Consider the following 14,191-nt stretch of genomic DNA (forward strand, 5'->3'; position numbering starts at 1 on the left):
TCCCAAATACAGTAAGATTTTATTATAGTTTTCATGTTGTACCTTGGATCGCTAGACTTCTTCATCCTATGTCATCTACTTTGTATCCTCTGATCTACATCTTCACACTTCTTCCGCCAACCCTGTTTGTTTTGTTCTCTGTATCTGTAAATATTTTTAAATAAAAGTAATTAAAAATATTTTGCTCATAGCATAATAACATGTAAGTATTTATTTTTGTAATTCTAAATTTTGAAGCCTCTTGATTTTTCAGGGCACAGAATATTTATACTTTTAGAATATATTTTGTTACCCAACTCCATCATTACAATACTGTTATAAAATTTATCACAGTATAGACTCAATAAATAAATGCTTTTCTTTGGCAATTTAATTATGATGGCATAAAGAGACATAGCATAATATATGTATTCATATAGAAATATATTTTGCAGGAAAATATAGTAGGTAAATCACATTTTGATAAATCACATAATAGGAACAAGATATTTAACAGGTCCCTAGTTTGACTGCTTTTGTAATGGGAGTACTTCTCTTCACTTGGCTTTTTTGGGTAAATTTAGATTTTTTATGTATCGATTACACTTGATGGATGGTGCATATCATCTTTAAAAATAATTCAAAAGATTTCTCCTGACCAAATTTACATTATTATGTAACTTTTAGAAAATAATAAAAGTATTTTTAAACTAAGGCTGTCAATGAAATGTAAATTAATTTCACATTATTTAAATGAGTGTGGTGGAAATTATTGCTCAGGTGCAGTTTTACTGATTTCTTAAAAAAGAATTGCAATTCACAAAAGACCTAAATATGCCAACTCTAATAGAAGGATGTAAGTAAGTGGGTTTATAGAAGAATAGTGAATGGTATTTTAGCTGGAGGATTGGACATATTAAAAATTTCAAGAATTAAAGGACAAGATAATCTGATTTATCCAGATATGAATTCTCAGCATGTCAGAGTTAGTGGTTCTTATTTAATTCAGAATTCCTGTTTTTAATATAAGTGAGGTTTCCAGCAGTTCTAGTGGGGAGTGTGTAATCGCCAATGTAAACCCATGCCCACTGTTCAGCCAGGAGCCAGGCAGGATGAAAGAATTGAGAAAAAGTGTGAACTCCTGCAACTTAGACTAATAGCCAGCTAAATTTGAGGCTTAATTAACCCATATATTTATACTATATTTTCACAAAATGGTAGCTGGAAATCTGAAGGGAAAAATGGAACTACTACTTGCAAATCCATCTGGAGACTGTTAAATATAACTTACTGATTTTTTAACATGAACATTTTATCTTGTTCTGCCTCCTTGGAAATATAAACTTTTATGCATGGTTGCTGGTACTCATTGCCATCAACTTCTGTCCTTCTGCAACTGATGTCCTATTATAGTGTTTTTTAAAAGCTCACAAAAGATAAAAAAAGAAATCAGCTAACACAATATATTTGCTAGCAAAGGAAAAAAGTTATTTATGTGCTAAATGGGAAGTAGAAAATATTTTATGATTATTTAGAGATAGAACCTGCTCTGTCATCCAGACTGAAGTGCAATGACATTATTATAGCTCAGTGCAGCCTTGAGCTACTGGGCTCAAGTGATCCTCCCATCACAGCCTCCCAAGTAGCTAAGACTACACCTGGCTAATTTTTTTTTTTTTTTGCCAGATCACACACTTTTTGTTAAAATCAACTTTGTATTAATACATTACAAGGCAATTTTGTGGTAATACATTATTTTATTTTATTATACTTTAAATTCTGGGGTACATGTGCAGAATGTGCAAGTTTGTTACACAGGTATACACGTGCCATGGTGGTTTGCTGCATCCATCAACCCATCATCTACATTAGGTATTTCTTCTAGTGCTATCCCTCCCCTAACCCCCAACCTTCTGACAAGCCCCGGTGTTTGAGGTTCCCCTCCCTGTGTTCACGTGTTCTCATTGTTTAACTCCCACTTATGAATGAGAACATGCGGTGTTTGGTTTTCTGTTCTTGTGTTAGTTTGCTGAGAATGATGGTTTCCAGCTGCTGCCATGTCCCTGCAAAGGACATGAGCTCATCCTTTTTTTTATGGCTGCATATTAGTTCATGGTGTATATGTTCCGCATTTTCTTAAGCCTGTCTATCACTGATGGGCATTTGAGTTGGTTCCAAGTCTTTGCTATTGTGAACAGTGCCACAATAAACATATATGTACCTGTGTCTTTATAGTAGAAAGATTTATAATCCTTTGGGTATATACCCAGTAATGGAATTGCTGGGTCAAATAGTATTTCTGATTCTAGATCCTTCAGGAATCGCCACACTGTCTTCCACAATGGTTGAACTAATTTACATTACCACCAACAGTGTAAAAGTGTTCCTATTTCTCCACGTTCTCTAGAGCATCTGTTGTTTCCTGACTTTAATGATCGCCATTCTAACTGGGTTGAGATGGTATTTCATTGTGGTTTTGATTTGTATTTCTCTAGTGACCAGTGATGATGAGCTTTTTTCCATGTTTGTTGGCTGCATAAATGTTTTCTTTCGAGAAGTGCTATGCATGATAATAGCTCTCATCTTGGGACTCTCCTTTGTAGAAGTTCCAGGAATTCTCTTTGCCTTGCTCTTGTGTTAAGTTCTCATTTCCTATTCCATTATTCCATGTCTTTTTCTTTTTTTTTTTTTTGTTAGTCTCTTTTGTTTTTCTCTCCCCTCCCCGCCCGCATTGTGGTGAAGAACATTCTCCAATAGATTCCTGAAAAATAGTGCAATAAGTGCACGGGAAATAAATAATTAGAAACCGTGAATGTCTGAAATTGTTTCCATTCTATCCACACACTATATTGATAGCTTGATGAGACATATACTTCTAAGTTGAAAATATTTTTCCTAAGAATTTTGAAGGTGTCACTCTATTATTTTCTAATTAACATTGCTGTTAAGAGCTCCAGTGACACTCTTATTCTCAGTTCCTTGTCTGTGACCTACTTTTATTTTCTGACAACTTTTAAACTCATCTCTTTTCCCGTAAAAATTTATGGTGAGAGATTTTAGAATGGATATTTAAAAATCTTCGTTGTCCTGAGTATTTGCAGTTGGGAACCTTGTGCTTTATAGTTTTGCAGAATTCTCTTTTATTATTTTTTCCATCAGTTCCAACATCCTAATAGATTCTGACATCCTAGATCCTTCAATGTTATTTCTTCTTTCTCTTTGTCTATCCTTTTGTTTTATTTTTTAAAATATTTTTATCTTTCATTTTATGTTTAAATTTTTATTTTTGCTGTCATATTTGTAATTTCTAAAAGCTCTTTTTACATTTCCTAATCTCCCTTAAAGATAACACATTTTTCTTTATTTCATAAATAGAATATACTTTCTCATCCCTGAGGGTGGATGATACAGTTTTATTTTTTAAATCCATTTTACCATGACATATGTTGGATTTGAATATGATCTTTTCTGGCGGGATATGAAGTCTTTCTGCTCGGAAAGTACTCCAGTCTTTTTAATCTCCCATTGAAGCTATAAACTTTTCAATAGACACTTCATGCATAGTTGGCAGCTCTGATTTTAAAAAGTGGAATGGATAGCAAAAATAGGAATTTGGAGTAACCGAAGTCCTGGGTAATCCTAAAATAATGCACATAGAGAACATATTTAAGACAATGGGTGTAAATCATATTTCTGAGAAGTGGGAAACATGCCTTTCTTTCACAGATCTACTAGTGAATTGTCATCTAAGCTATCTTAATATAAACCATAATGATGTAAATCCAAATCTCTACTAAATAAATGAAGTGTTTCTGTGAAGTTAAACCGATTAATACTGCCTGTTTCTAAAGCAACTTCTTATGAGCCTTTCTTTTAAAAGCACTTCCATTGTGACCATGAGGCTTCAAAACCTGCCTTCTTTCTCACCTCTTCTACTTCTGCAACAGTACTTATCCCTATTTTCTCTTTGCAAATCTTACAAGCAGGACTTTGGTTCAACTTTTATTTAATGAATTAACCTCTGAAATAATCTTCACACTGTTAGTCTTCTCCAATACATCTTGAAACACTTTTGCCAAATTTACTAAATTTAGCTTCATCAAGTGTAATTCTGACCATACACTCTTTTGCAAAAAAAAAAAAAAGTCCTTTTGTAGGCTACTCATTGTCTCCACAATTAAATGCGAATTCCTAAACTGGGCATTGAAGGATATCTACATATCCTTTCTGTTTGTCCTCTGCTATTTTCCTCATATATTCCATACTCTATTAGATACAATAATAATGCTCTTCTCTTGCAAATTCATATGGCTACAGGACTAGGCAGGGAGGGTTTTTAGTGACGTAGGTCTATACATTTTGTTTAAACAAGTTTATTGAGGTGTAATTGACATATAGTAAACTGTGTATATTCAAAGTGTACAATTTGAAAAGCTTTGACATATATGCATATTTGTGAAACCATCACTACAATCAAGATAATGAACGTATCTATCACTCCCAAAAGTTTTCTTGTATGCAGAAAGGAGGGCCTGGGATTGGCCCACAGAAACAGAAGATACTCGGGGTTTGCATCCCCTCACTGTGTGGCAGGTTTATCAGCCTCTGATTCTGCCTACACAATTTAGGCCATAAGATGGAGCCCTAGCCAGAAAATTTCAAATAGTTGCAGCCAAGTGTTTGGCTCTCTTCTGAAATTGGAAAAAGGATGATTTTTTTTTTCTTTCACTTACTGACTTTCCTGCAAGAGTGTGATCTTGTTTTCTACAGCCAAAACAAACAAGCTTGAAGATGATGATATGTATCATACCCAACCACAAAAGCAAGGGGATTATCTGAGGCATAGCAAATGGCTTTGGCATGTTTCCTGGTTTCTGCCTGTGCAACATACCTGATTAACTACAAAAATAGTCCTATAAGCAATGGAATTCTCTTTCTCCTCCTTTCCTCCCTGCTTTTCTTCCCTTCAGTATGAATTTGGGTGTGGACAAAGTAATTCCAAATGGAAGGTCCAATGATGGGTCTCTATGATGGAAGATTACAGGGGCCTGCAGTTACATGCAAAACCCTGGGGTGTGAGGAACCACCCTGTCTATTGCAGACAAAACACAAATCCTGAAGACAGTGAGCAATAACATATTTTGGCGTGAATATTAGCCACATCCATGTGCAATCAGTGTTAGTCATTCTCAATGACACCCAATTTCCTTCTAAAGACAATACACATAAACATATAACCATATTTCACATTTTTTGTTGTTTTGAGACAGAGTTTCTGCTCTTTTGTTTAAGATGAAGTGCAGTAGTGTGGACATAATTCATTATAGCCTCAAACTCCTGGGCTCAAGCAATCCTCCCATCTCAGCCTCCTGACTAGCTGGGACTACAGGTGCACACGATCAGGCCCAGGTAATTTTTTTTTTTTTTTTTTTTGGTAGAGACAGGGTCTTCCTATGTTGTCCAGGCTGGTCTCAAACTCCTGGCCTCAAATAATCTTCCCTCCTTGACCTCCCAGAGTGCTGGAATTATAGGCATGAGCCACTGGGCCTGGCCCCTATTTCACAATTTTAATAAGAAAGATAATTATTTCTTGTCCCTGGCAATACAGTGCAATCAAGATTTTTACATTAAATATTTGAGAAAAATTACCCTTTAGGTATTTCTGAAATGTGAATACCTTGAGCAAGGCCGAATGCTATTCCTGAAGATATTACTCGGCCCTTTACTCTCAAACAGGCATTTGAAGTAGTGGTCAAGATCTAATAGTCTCAGACCATTTAAGGGTCACTTGCAGGAGATCTACCAAGGGGATAGCATAAAACCACTACTCAAGGGCTTGCAAGAACCACTGGAAACCTTCTATTTGTAAATTCATGAAGTGAATAATATATCATTGCAAATGACCACCATGCTGGTACTTTGAAAGTAAACTTTCTGTTGATGTATAACAAATAAAGTGCACAGTTTTAAAATGTATGGCTGGATGAGTTTCCACAAAGGGCATATACCTACATAGTCACTCCTTGTATCAAGAAGCTGATCAGTGGAATCCCATCTTGCCCCCTCCTGATAAGGTAACCACTATTCTGGTCTGTAACACCACTGATTAGTTTCACATGTTTTGGAGATGTATACAAATGGAGACATAGTGCATGTACTTTTTTATATTTGAAGGATTTATCCATATTGTTGTGGGTAAGAGTTGCTTATTTTTGTCATTGCTGAACAGTATTCCATTGTATGAATATTTACAATGTATTTATTTGTTCTTCTGTTGATAGACATTTGATTTTTTCAGTATTTGCCTGTTTTTGTTTGTGTTACTCTTTAAATTTTTTTATGTGATTTTTGGTGCCTATTAGAATGTATTTTGAGGGTCATTATACTGAAGAATGGAATTACTGGTTCATAGAATTACCTTTTTGGTAAGCACATCTTTACCAAAGGGTAAGAAAAACTTTCCATTGCTTTTCATTCCTTACTACATTTATGTGTTCCATATAATAGAATTTTCCTTTTGCTTGAGAATTTCATTTATTATGATTTTTTTCTTTAGACCTTTCTGTTTTTGTTTGTCTGGAAATATCTTTATTTCACATTCTTTAAAAAAGCTATCTTTGCAGGGTATAGAGTTCTAGACAGTTTTTTTCTTTTGCATTTTAAGGCTATGATTGAGTTTTATTATGGTTTTCATCCTTTCTGCTCAGAAGTGGAATGTCAGTCTTAATGTTGCTCCTTAAATATAAAGTGTCTTTTTAATATGATTTATTAAATATATTTTTCCGTCTTTGGCTTTTAGCTATTTATACTGAAAAACCATTGCCTAGGTATAGTTTATTTTATATTTATCTTGCTTTGGGTTTCTTGCACTTCTTGAATCTATGACTTATGTCTGTCATTAGCTTTGGAAAATTCTCAATTTTCATCACTTAATGAATTACTTGGGATTTTATTTATATAGCTTTGTTTTCTGTGAATAAAAATAGTTTTATTATATTCCAATTTGGAAATCTGGAAATAAAATCCACCTTTTATTTTTCTATCTTGTCAAGTTGTCCTGGTTATAATCTCTACTATAACATTGAATAGGAGTGGTGAGAACAAATATCCCTGTTTTAGTTTTTATTTTAGAGGGAAAGCACTCATTCTTTTACTGTTAAGATTATGTTAGCTGTAGGTTTTTGCAGATGCCCTTTATCAGATTGCAGAAGTTTCTTTCTATTCTTAGTTTGTTGAATTTTTTTAAATAAGAAAACTGTGTTGGATTTTGTTTAATTCCTTTTATGTGCCTGATCACATAGTTTTTGTATCTTATTTTATTAATATGGTGAATTATATTAATTTTGAATATTAAATCAACTTTGCACTCCTGGAATAAATCTTACTTGATCATGGTGTATAAATCATCTTATAGTTAACTAGATTCAGTTTGCCAGATTTTTTCCATACATATTCATAAGTGTGAATGGTCTGCAGCTTTTTTTTCCTTGTTATATTTTTGTCTTTTTGGCATCAGGGTGATACACTGGTCTCATACAATGAGTTTGAAATTGTTCCTTCCCTTTCTATTTTATGGAAGTGTTTGTGAAAAATTGTTATTAATTCTTTTTAAAATGTTTGATTGAATTTACCAAGGAAGCTATTTAGGGTCTGAGATTTTCTTCCTGAGAAGTTTTAAAATTAATAATTAAATTTCTCTACTTGTTACAGATCTACTCAGATTTTCTACTTCTTCCGTTAGTTTTGGAAATTTATGTCTTTCTAGGAATTCATCCATTTCATCTATCTAATTTGTCAGCATACAGTTCTTTGTAACGTTCCCATATAATCCTTTTTTTTTTTCCCTGAAGGTCTATAGTAATACCGTCTTTCATTCCTGATTTTTGTAATTTGAATCTTCTCTCTCTTTATCTTCGTTAATCTAGATAAAAATAATTACTCTTTACTTGATTTTAGCCAAAAGGTCAAGAAGTATTGATAGATAATTACTCTTTAAATATTATTTATGCTCAATTTTATCTCTTGTTTCCCTCAAGGACTAAATGACACATACATAGACATATTCACTATAACCTATACATTTCACATTCTATTATGCATGTTCTACATATGCTATATGTTTTAGTTTAGAAATTTTTTACTGATCTGTCTTCTAGTTCTCTAATTCTTGCACCAGTGACAGCCATTCTGTAAATTAAACTCATTTACTATATTACTAATCTAGTTATTTTTATGTTTGATAATTTCTATTTTATTTTTTTTCTTATAGTGCAGTTTTCTGATTAAAGTTTCAATTTGTCATCCATTTTCTTAAAGGTATTAATCACACTTATTTTAAAGTCCACCTATGAGAACTCTAAAATCTGGATCACCTCTCAGTCTGTTTTTAGTCTGTTTATTTCTGGATTTTATTTCTTGGGAGACTTGGCGTATTATTCCATTCTCGCACTGCTATAAAGAAATACTGGAGACTGGGAAATTTATAAAGAAAAGAGGTTTAGGCTCACAATTCTGCAGATACTCGCATCTGCTTGGCTTCTGGGGAGACCTCAGGAACCTTACAAACATGGCAAAAGGCGAAGGGGGAGTGAGCACTTCACATGGCTGGAGCAGGAAAAAGAGACAGAGAGGAAAGGTTCTACACACTCTTAAACAACCAGTTCATGAGAACTCACTCACTGTTGTGACACAGTAGCAAGTGGGAAAATCTGCCCCCATGTTCCAGTCACCTTCCACCAGGCCCCATCTCCAACACACATTCAGCGCCAGCCCACGAAAGCAGCCATTGGGGGCTGTACCCTGCAAACCCTCAGAGGTGGAGCTGCCCAAGGCCTTGGGAGCCCACCACCTGCACCAGTGTGCCCTGGATGTGAGACATGATGTCAAAGGAGATGATTTTGGAGCTTTAAGATTTAATGACTGCCCTGCTGAGTGTCAGACCTGAATGGGGCCTGTAGCCCCTTTGTCTTGGCCTATTTCTATTTTTTGGAATGGCAGTATGTACCCAATGTCTATATCCTCATTGTGTCTTGGAAGTAACTAACTTGTTTTTATTTTACAGGCTCGTAGGCAGAGTCTCATAGCTCCACCAGGCAGTGTCCCAGTGGGGACTCTGTGTGGGGTCTTCAACCTCCCATTTCCCCCCTGCACTGCCCTAGTAGAGGTTGTCCATGAAGGCTCTGCCCCTGCAGCAGACTTCTCCCTGTCATCCAGGCTTTTCTATACAACCTCTGAAATTTAGGCAGAGGCTCCCAATTCTCAGCTCTTACACTCTTTACATCCACTGGCTTAATATTATGTAGAAACTGCCAAGACTCATGGCTTCCACTCTCTGATGTGGTGGCCTGAGCTGTATCTGGGGCCCATTTAGCAACTGCAGGAGCTGGAGCAGTTGAGATGCAGAGAGTAGTGTCCCAAGCCTGCACAGGGCAACAGGGCCCTGGACCTACCCCACAAAACCATTCTTCTCTCCTAGGCCTCTGGGCCTGTAATGAGAGACCTACTGTGAATGTCTCTGAAATGCTTTTGAGGTCCCTTCCCTATTGCCTTTGCTACTAGCATTTGCCTTCCTTTTAGTTGTTTAAATTTCTGCAACCTGCTTGAATTGTTCCCCTGCAAATTCTGCAAATGGGCTTTTCTTTTTTACCATATGGACAGGCTGCAAAATTTTTAAACTTTTATACTTTGCTTCCTCTTTAAACAGAAGTTCCAGTTTTAAGTCATTTCTTTGCTCACACATAGGAGCATAGGATATTAGAAGCAGCCAGGCTATATCTTGAATGCTTTGCTGCTTAGAAATTTCTTTTTCCAGATACCCTAAATCATCACTCTCAAGTTCAAAGTTCCACAGATTCCTAGAGCAGGGGCACAATGCAGTCAACCTCTTTGCTAGGGTGTAACAGAAATGACCGTTGCTCTAGTTCCCAATGAGTTTCTCATTTCCATCTGAGACTTCCTCAGCCTGGACTTTATTGTCCATATTACTATCAGCAGTTCAGGCACAACCATTTGACCAACATTGAGGGAGTCCCAAATTTTTCCTTGCCTTCCTGTCTTCTTCCAGGCCCTTCAAACTCTTCCAACCTCTGCTTGTTACCCTGTTCCAAAGCCACTTCAACAGTTTCAGATATCTTTATTTCAATACCCTACTCCTGGTACCAGTTTTATATTAGTGTTCTCTTTCTTTGTAGCACTGCTACAAAGAAAGACCTGAGACTGGGTAATTCATTAAGAAAAGAGGTTTAATTGGCTCATGGTCTCACAAGCTATACAGGAAGCATGATGCTGGCATCTGCTTTGCTTCTGGGGAGGTCTCAAGAAACTTACAAACATAACAGAAGGCAAAGGGGGAGTGAGCACTTCACATGGCCAGAGCATGATGAAGAGAGAGGTGAGAGTAAGTGCCACACACTTTTAAACAACCAGATCTTATGAAAACTCATTCACTGTTGTAACACAGTACCAAGGGGAAAGTCTGCCCTCATGATTCAATTATCTTCCACCAGGCCCCACCTCCAACACTGGAGATTACAATTTGACAAGAGTTTTGGACAGGGACACAAGTCCGAACCACATCATTTGGAAATTTCTGACTGCATACCAGCCACTGTAAATATCATAGAAGTTTTGGGTGATATTGGCTTACAACTCATGAGAAGACTTATTCTATCCTCTGACAGGAAGTCAGAGTAAGGACAGACCACCTCAATCCACAAGTGTTCTCTCTTGATATTGGGTCATTAAGTATAATATAACACATTTAGGAAACAGAACAACTTTATTTTAAAGACAGTAGGTTTTTTTTTTTAAATTTTAAGATAAAATCCAGGATATTAATCTTTGAAGGTTTTACTTCAATATTGGTGGCTCCACAAAAGTCAACATAATGTTTGATTAGAAATCATTGATGGAAAAGGTTACTGTGCTCATTTTAAGCCATGGGGTGCTTAATACTGGAATACTGCAGAGTGTTTTGCTCACTGTCTCTCAGAGAGGTGGTAACTGGCAGGAACTTAGACCCTATTCCCATAGGTGATGAATAATACTTAGTCATTAAATTGAACAGCAGAGCTGATTATTTTGAGGACAGTAGTGTCTAAATTCTAGGATTGTTTTAAGGACTAATTGTGGAGCCAAACAAGCACTGAATATACTATAAAATTTACATTTAATATGTATTTATGTATATCTGTCAATCACTTATAAAAATGATTTTTTAACATACTCTTCCCTCCTTGCTCTCCTCTCCCCATCACTATACACATCTGTTGTTGCCTGTTTGCATGTTACCCTGGGCATCAGATCTCCCTTTAGCTAGCGTCTCTATACTACTCATTCTAATAACTGATTATTCAACATTTAGCTGGCCTATCTTCTGTAATGCTTATATTTTTTAGGTTACCATACCCTATAAGTGCTTATGTAAACCTCTTGCCTCAATGTTACTTGAGAAGAAACTATAGTAAAGTTTATTATCAAGTAAAGTCAAAATCAATTCAAACAAATTCCAAATCACTGTTGACTTCCCAGAAGATTTGGATAGGTGACATGAGCCTTAAAATTGTGAACTGATTAACCTAAGGCATTAAACATGGAGACAAAGAAATGTCGAATATGGCTTCAAGGTCTCTCACGTTATAAATGTAAAAATTGAAAATTTGAAGACAGAGGGAACTTTATTTTCCATAGCTTATTATTTTAGAATAAAGTAAACCAATTTCCCTCCAATTCTTTTGCAAATAAAATAAAGAGAACCTCATTCAGTTCAATTAAGTACTATCATGTTTTTATTTTTTTAATTTATAGGATTAAGATTGTTTATTGGATCAACTTCAAACAGAAAGGCTCCAAACCTCTCAAATAAGCCAAAATTGTGGCATTCCCCTATCCAATAGAGTTATTTTCAGAGTAAAGTGGTATTAATGTTTTTAGATGGAAACAACCTCAATGGAATATGGAATCCCAAGTTTTCCTTATAAGAAAGCACTTTTTACTGAGCTGTTGAGAATGCTGACATTTGAAATGCACAGGCATGGTTAGTTGGTGGTATGTTTAGACTGGATTGACTTAGCGGGAGAGAAATTTTAAAGGTCGTGCATGAGCCAATGAAGTTGAGGAAGTGACTTGGCAAGGTTTAAGCATGCAGCTTTCTGATATCCAGAAAAGCATTTGTTAGTGCTAAGTCCTAATGAAAGGAATCTTTAACAAACTGGCTACAAATGTAGTTGTTTTCCTCCCTTTAAGAAGCTGATGAGGCCTGTCCTTTGGATCATCACAAAACTGAGAGATCTATGCATTTTTAGTAAATAGCCATTGTGTTCCTACTTCTTTCCAGGAAGAAACAGCTTCTCAACTACAATTTCCCCTGCCAAAGAAAGATTTTATTTGTGAGAATCAATTTGAAAATTGAGTAGGAATTGGTATTTTGTACTCGTTAAGAGACTTAATAAGTTAAAAAATAATAGTGTAGTGTGATGCCTCCAGCTTTGTTCTTTTTGCTTAGGATTGTTTTGGCTATTTTTGGCTCTTGTTTAGTTCCTTATCAATTTTAGAACAGTTTCTTCTAGTTCTGTGAAAGATGCCATTGGTAATTTCATAGGAATAGCATAGAATCTGCAAATTGCTTTGGACAGTATGGCCATTTTAACAATACTGATTCTTTCTCTCCATGAGCATGGAATATTTTTCCATTTGTTTGTGTCATCTCTGATTTCTTTCAGCAGTTTTATGGTTTTCATTGTAGAGATCTTTCACCTCGCTTGTTAGCTTTATTCCTAGGTATTTTATTCTTTTTGTGGCCGTTGTAAATTAGATTGTGTTCTTGCTTTGGCTCTCAGTTTGGTAACAGTTGGTGTATAGAAATACCATTAATTTTTGTACATTGATTTTGTATCCTGAAACTTTGCTGAAGTTGTCTACCAGATCTAGGAGTCTCTCTGGACAGAGACTATGGGGTTTTCTAGATATATAATTATATCATCTGTGAAGGGAGATAGTTTTTCTTCTTCTCTTCTCATTTGGATGACTTCTATTTCTTCCTCTTGCCTGATTGCTCTGGCTAGGACTTTCGGTATAGGGCAATAAACAGACATTTCTCAGAAGAAGACATACAATACACATGACCAACAAACACGAAAAAAGGCATAAAATCACTAATAATTAGAGAAATGTGAATCAAAACCACAATGAGATACCATCTCACACCAATCAGAATGGCTATTAATAAAAAAGTCAAAAAATAACAGATGCTGGCAATGTTGTGGAGAAAAGGGAATGCTTACACACTGCTGGTGGGATTGTGAATTAGTTCAGCCCCTGTGGAAAGCAGTTTGGAGATTTCTCAAATAACTTAAAACTGGACTACTATTTGACCCAGCAATTCCATTACTGTATATATACCCAAAGGAATTTAAATCATCCTATGAAAATGACAAACACACACACTTGTTGATTGCAGCACTATTCACAGTAGCAGAGACATGGAATTACCCCAGGTGCCTATCAATGGTGGATTGGATAAGGAAAATTCGGTGCGTATACATCATGGAATACTAAGCAGTCATAAAGAAGAATGAAATCATGTCCTTTTGCAGCAATGTGGATGCACCTGGAGGCCATTATCCTAAGCAAGTTAACACAGGAACAGAAAACCAAATACCATGTGTTCTCACTTGTAAGTGGGCGCTAAACATTGAGTACATTTGGTGATTATTTGAATGATGAAATAATATATATACCAAACCTCCATGACACACAATTGACCCATGTAACAAACCTGCACATATACCACCTGATCCTAAAATAAAATTTGGAAAGAAAAAGTAATAATAGTGCAAACAGCTAACTTATTTTATAGGACCTATTAGCAAACTGAATATGTTTTGTTAGACACTTTGATGAAAAAAAATGGTCTTCTTATTCAATTAAGGTTTATAACTGAAGGGCTGAAAACCTAAGAAGAAACTCCTTTGGTTTATTTTATTGAAAACTCGGAGACCTTGCTTTTGAAAATTAGTCATTCTCATCTTTCCAATGCATAGGTTGGGAATCAGTGTGCTCAACAGGATATGTGCCTACTTCAGGGAGATCTGTTCTTCTGTTGCCTCTACAAGGAAGATACTTGGGCCCATCACCCCTTCATCACCAGAGAAAGATTGTTTTCCAGGAGTCAAGGGGTAACTTGGAAAAGTTGGATGGGACCATTTGAGATTTT

The sequence above is a fragment of the Macaca fascicularis genome, chromosome 4 (genome assembly GCF_037993035.2).
Source record: "Macaca fascicularis isolate 582-1 chromosome 4, T2T-MFA8v1.1".
Taxonomy (NCBI): Eukaryota; Metazoa; Chordata; class Mammalia; order Primates; family Cercopithecidae; genus Macaca; species Macaca fascicularis.